The following is a 7,204-nucleotide window of genomic DNA, read 5'->3' as shown; positions in this document are numbered from 1 at the left end:
ATATATACCAAAGCGCGGCCAAGGGCGCGGGGTTAAAGAGAGAGGCAGGAAGAGGGGCAGAGGGGGTTGATTACGGAGAGAGATCAGGGAGCGATGAGATCGGATGGTGGTTACCGCTTAGCAACGGGTCGGGTAGACAGAGCCGCCCAATGGCTGAGATAATTCGACCTTCTGATTCATTAGCTTCTCTTTCTTTGGTAAAACTTCATTTACTTACCATGGTTTTATTTTTTTAAGCTAGCTTTTCTGGATGTCGGTCGGTCGGGTGCCGCGTTCCCGGGTTGTCCCTTTGGGGGACGGTAGGTAGACCGGCGGAGACATAAACCGCCTTGATGGATGGATGCGGTCAAGTCATCTCACTCGTTGGTACAGGAGAGAGGAGATGGGACCAAGCTATCCATTCGACCATATCCGGCCTTTTAGATGATTAAAAAGCCATAAAAAATATAAAAATAAGATGCAAAATATGAAAGTTGCACTTGATTTGTAATTAAAATTAAAATCAAAATAAATTAAAATAAAAATTAAAATAATTATATTTTTTATGATATTTTTATAATTAAAATTCAAAACAGAACCAAAATGATATACGAATATTGTGAAAGAGTTGAAATTAAGTAACAGAGCATTAGATATTTTATCTAAAATAAAAATTAGACTCTCTTCAATCAAACGACTAGAATAAGAGTCACTCATCCTCGTCCTATTTTAGAGTCCAACTTTTTCAATGAAACATATCCTCTAAAATTTAAATTTAAAATTTTATTATACTTGCGATCAATAGTGATAACCACTGAGTTAATACTTAAATTTTATTTTTATTTTTTTAAAAAAATATTTTAAAAAAAATGAGACCACATATATCGGGAAGCTTTTTTGTTTTTCAAGATTACTTATAAAATCTTCCAAACTTTTAGAACTAAAGATTTATTGCTTTTAATAGAGATAGTCAAGTTTTTAAAAATTTATTATCATCCAAAATAATCTTTATATCAATTTTTACTATTTTTGTATGAAAATAAAAATATGAAATTATACTAAAGTTAAACAATCTCGAAATTTCTCAAAGCAAAAACTCTCACCGTTTTTGCTCACCACTACCATCTTTATTATGCTTGCCTCAACCGTTAGGCTCCACTTTTGCAACAACATGGTTGCCATCACGACCATGGCATCATTAGAGTCACCAACACAAATGAAATAGCCGCCACCGCTGCCACTATTATTGAAGGTTGAAAGCAAAAATTTATTTTATTTTATTTTATATTTATAAAATTAGAATAATTGATCATAAAAAAAAATTTTATGCCTTTAAGAATCTACAAGAGTAAAATAATTTTTTTATTTTCTTAAAAAATAAAGAGGCAAATCAGATGCCAAAATATAAACTAAAGATGAGAAGAAATTGAAGGAGCTAGCAACCGTAGATCATAGGGTTGAGCAAATAATCGAAATTCGAAGAAATCCATCCAATTCGATCCAAAAAATGTTGATTTCGATTAGGTAAAAAATATAAATCGGATGGAATCGGATTGAGATCTATAAAAAATCAATTATTTATGATTGGATTCGGTTCCTATACTTTTAATCCATATGAAACCGAACACAACCGATGTAGTCTTTTACAAACTCATTTTCATTTTAGACGATGTCATTTAGACTTCAGTACTTCAATACTTCGTTTAAACTTCGTTCTAGAGGTTTAGACCTATTTTGCATTAAATTGATAAAAAAAAAAGTCAATAAGCTTAAGTGAGCTAATATTGGATTTAAAATCAATATTAAGTCAACATTGAAGTCCCAACCGATACAATTCATCTGAACTCACTGCAAACCATTCACTTCGATTTCAAATAATTTATATATGATAAACAGTCGACAGCAAATTGAATTTTTTTAATCTGATTGGATTCGATCGGATAAAATTTTTTTCTCAATCTGACCGATACTTAGTCTCAATAGATCATTCAAAAAATTTTATATTTTTTCAAATATTATTTTAAATTTTGAATAAAAAAATTCTTTGATAAAATAGATTTTCCGACAGATACTAGATTGTGCTTGAGATGGCATCACACTTAAGTTCCGCTCAAGGCATTTCTGCGAGCATGGGTCACAAATCAAGGGTTAAAGGACACCTCAAACCAAAGCTTCAAACCTCCAGTTCGGAGGGGCAAAAAATTCGCTACCCTCACCAAACTTTCAAAAGAAGTTTTCTATTTCCTTGTAAAAAAAAAAATTTATCTAAAGCATCTGCACACTTGGTCCCATAAAAATAAATACATGGAAAATAAGAATAATGAATAATGGCAAACCCACCAGCAATAAAAAAACAGAAATACCCGAATTCATTTTGAATAATTAATTAATCAACAACAATATCCTCTTACAATTTATGAATAACCGAATAATTCTTAATTTATTGGTGCTCAATAATTCAAAAAATTATTAGGCTGATATAGACATTGGCAATAGATCGGCTGCCCATTACATTGTTCGTTCCGATACGAATCGGATCGTACCTAGCATGATCGCTTAAAAAGGACCGAGCCAGACTGGGCTGAAGGGTTGTAACACGTGGCCCAGACCCGGCACAACCCATAAAGACTGGGCTGGCCCAACCCACGAGCCAGGTCCGGCACGATCCACGGGGCTGGCATTTCTCAACACGGTCTAGACCCAATCCAGGCACGGCACAGTCCACGTGCTGGCCTGGTCTTTTTTTTTAATTTAAAAAATATAATTTTCTTTATAAATTAAAAAGGGATTTAGGAGCAAAATTAAATATAAATGTTAGATTTTTTTGTAAAAATAAAAAAATTATCTTGTAATGATGGAGGGTTTGGCGTGGATCCCTATCGATATATTAATAACAATCAAATGGTACAAGAGAGGGAGGAGGCTAGGCCTGATCTCCAAAATATAATGAGGGAGAGAGAAGAAATAGAGGTGACTCACCTCAATAGTTAAAAGATAAAAATTTAAAAGTTATAAATATAAAAAATTAATAATTAAAAATCTTACTGATCGTTATTCATCGATAGTGTTTGTATCGTCGTCATCGTTGGATGTTGTATCATGTCCATCTTTATCTTAAAGTCTCGCCTCGATATCCAACCAATCTTTGAAGCAGAGCAGCATCTCAATTATCTCACTGGTCATCCTACTTTTTTCATCCAGAGCACATCGACCTGTACTAAAAACAGATTTCGATACTACTGTGGACATCAGCACAGCAGATATTATGTGCAATGGCAGACATTACAAGATATTAATTTTTAATATTTTTTCACCAGGCTAATACATCAAATTTTTTATTTGATTTTCATCATATGTAGATTGAGGATTATTTTGTAAATAAAATTTAAGTTTACTACTTAAAGATGAAGATATAGATGAACTTGAAGAAGCATGTGTATGTCTCCTATGTGCAATAAATAAAAAAATAAATGATAAATAAGAAGTACTAGAAGAAGAGACGGAGGTTTGTGAACGAAAAGTACTAGATCCATGAACATTTTCATCGTATAAAGCATAAATATCATGAAGAAGTTGGTGGACCTCAGCTTTAGCGGGTTTGGGATCTTGATTCACATTTTCATAATATGCATTAAGTAAAATAATACATCACTTAATTTAACACATGGATCAAATACAGTAGCTAAATTATGCATAAGAAATATTCTGTTTCAATACTCATTCCATTTAGATTTTATTTTATAAATAATAAGCTCTAAAATATCATCATATTTATGTTGTGAAAATTTTTGGCTAATAAGATATGCTTGTTATAAAAATGAACAAGAGATTAGATAATAAACATCAGAAAGAATATTAATAACATTATAAAAACTAACCAAAAATTTTTTTATTTTCAATAATTTTCAATCAATGTAAAACTTAATCCACAATCATAATATATGCACTTAATAAATTTTTATATAGATATGCATCACGTATCATAGTATATGTTGAGTTCCAACGAGTAACTACATCAAGTTTAAATTTTTTAAAACGTCAACCATGATCTATACACATTTACTTAAATTCTTGAAATCTTACTTATAAAGCATGAATAAAAAAATATTTTTAATTTTTATAATAATATCTTGAACCATATCCATATCAGATTGAACAGAGAGATTTAAAATATGACATGCACATCTAATATACAATAAATTTTTATTTAAAATAAAATACAATGTCTTCAATAATTTATCGGTAGAATTATTATTAGATGCATTATAAAAAGTAATAGACATAATTTTATCATTAATACTATAAGAACATGCAGTTTGGTAAATAATATTGAATATTTATTGTCTAAAATGTGAAAAATTAAAAGTACGAAAAGTAAGAATATATTTATTTAATAGTCAATCATTATCGATGTAATGAGTAGTAATAGCAATAAAATAATAACTACCAACAGATGCTGTCTAAATATCAGAAGTTAATGATACTTTTAAATTTAAGGCAGAGAGAGTTTCAATTAAATTTTGTTTCATTACTAAAAAATTAATTATAACTACTCTTCTAAATGTACGTCTACTAGCTCTTTTATAAATAGATTATAGGGCTAATTGAATATACTCTTTAAAATTAAAAGACTCACATAAGCTAAAAGATAATTTATCGTTAACTATTTTATTAGTGCTTTCTTTTGATTTTCATGATTATATGTAAAATTACCTACAAAACTACCCTCTTGTATATTAAGGATGCTTTGAAGACGAGTATTACTCATCAGATGGCTCTATTGATGTATTTTTAAATGGCCAGTTTTCCTACAACTAGTATAACTATATATTTGACATATTTTTTATATTTTATTTTTAAAACTCCATCTACCATAACTCTTTCAAAATCATTCCATACAGTACTAGTCCTTTTACAGGAAGAAGAGACAGAGCCTTGATCTTTGATATTAGCTTCAGAGGGAGCAGGAACAGTAGTTTTTTCTCCCTTAGAAATCGAGAGAATGCCAAAATGACTCTTATCAAAAGATGTCATATTTAAATATGAGTTATGCAAATAATAAAAATTAATCAAAATATTAAATAGAGAAATTGAGTAGAGATAGGTCGGTGGAGATTTGTGAGCTTTCTCTTGTGCTCCTTAGGATCTCAACAAGGACCTCCAAGCTCCAAGGCTCCAATAGGTAGATTAATCCTCCTCTTATGTAGCACTTAAATACTTGTTAATTGCTAAATATTGAACACTTGCTAAATATTGTTAGAAGAGGAGTAGTAGAGGAGAGGAGAATTGATTTGGTGTGGTGAAAATAGAAAAGGAGGGAGATATTTATAGGAGTCCTAAAATTTTTATTTTTCCAAAATATCCCTAAAATTAGCCGTTTTATGGCTGTTAGGGGGGTAAAATGATAAAAAATCAAAAAATAGCCGTTACCCAATCCAAAAAATAAAAAAAAGAAATTAGCTGTTACCGGCCATGCCTGGTCCATAACGGCTTTAAACGGGCCGTGCTAGGCACGATCTGTTTAGACTGTTTTTTTCAAAAAAAAAGAAAAGAGAAAAAATTGACAACCCATCAGGCTTGCATGTCGCCCATCAGGCCCACGGGCCTGACGAGCCACTATGCTGTGCCAAGCATGACCCTCCAGTCTTTGGGCCTAGGGTTGTGCTAGACCAGGGTTCGGGATAAACAGACGTGCCAAGCACAGCCCAATGCCCATATCTACAACGAGGTCAAGAATGTTTATAAGATATTTTTGACATTTTAGAATTTATTCTTTTAGTTTTCCTTTTCATTCCTTTCAACTGCCATGAGAGGCCATTCTTTTCTTTGTTTCAGCTCAATAGTAAAATAGATAAAATAGGATGACAGCCATAACCGACAAGATTAGACATAGGCAACGGGTCGGGCCGTCCATTATATGATCTAGCCCAACATAAAACGGGCCGTAATGGGCCATGCCAGGCACGGGCCGTAACATGCCATGCCATGCCATGCATGGCCCATTAGAAGGGATCGGGCTGGGCTGGGGGTTTGCAACCTACAACCCAGGCCCAGCACGACCCATAAGGGCCTGGGCTAGCACGGCCTGACCCGGTCCAAGCTCAGCACAGTCCGCATGGGGAGTTTTTTTTGGAGATTTTTTTTATAAAAATAGATGTAGAATTTTTTTTATAAAAATAAAAAATTATCTTGTAATGGTGGTAGAATTGCCGTGGACCCCTATTGATTTATTAATATCAATCAAAATAGTACAAGGGAAGGAGGGGGGCTAGGCCTGACCTTCGAATACAATGAGAAAGAGAGAAGAAATTGAGGTGACTCATCTCAATAATTAAAAGATAAAACTAAAAAGTTATAAATATGAAAAATTAATAATTAAAAATCTTACTGATCGTCACGCATCGTCGGTAGTATTTGTATCATTGTCGTTATCGGATGTTGTATTATATCCATCTTTATCTTGAAGTTTTACTTCGGCATCCAACCAATCTTTGAAGTAGAGCGGCATCTCAATTATTTCGTCGGTCATTTTACTTCTTTTTTTTATCCGAAACTCGTCGACCTGCACTAAAAGTAGATTCTGATACTACTGTGGATATCGACACAGCTAAGATATCATGTACAATAGTGGATATTACAGGATATTGATTTTTAACACTTTTCTATCATGCTAACACATTAAGATTTTCTATTTAATTTTCATCATATGCAGATTGAAAATTATTTCATAAATAAAATTTAAGTTTACTACATAAAGATGAAGATGAATTTGAAAAAATATGTATATGTCTCCTATGTGCAATGAAAGAAAAAACAGATAACGAACGAGAAATACTAGAAGAAGCGGAGAATTGTGAATGAGAAGCACTAGATCCACGAATTTTATCATTATATAAAGCATAAATATCATGAAGAAGTTGATTTACTTCAGCTTTAGCAGGTTTAAGATCTTGATTCATGTTTTTAAAATATGCATCAAGTAAAATTAAAATATTACTTAATTTAACACGTGGATCAAAAATAGCACTTATGCATAGGACATATTCTATCCCAATATTCATTCTATTTAGATTCTATTTCATAAATAATAGGTTTTAAAATATCATCGTATCTATGTTGTGCAAATTTTTGGCTAATAAGATATGCTTGTTGTAAAAATGAACAAGAGATTGGATAATAAACATCAAAAAAAAATTCAATGGTATTATAAAAACTAACTAAAAAT

The sequence above is a fragment of the Elaeis guineensis genome, chromosome 8 (genome assembly GCF_000442705.2).
Source record: "Elaeis guineensis isolate ETL-2024a chromosome 8, EG11, whole genome shotgun sequence".
Classification (NCBI taxonomy): Eukaryota; Viridiplantae; Streptophyta; class Magnoliopsida; order Arecales; family Arecaceae; genus Elaeis; species Elaeis guineensis.
This window is presented reverse-complemented; position numbering follows the sequence as displayed.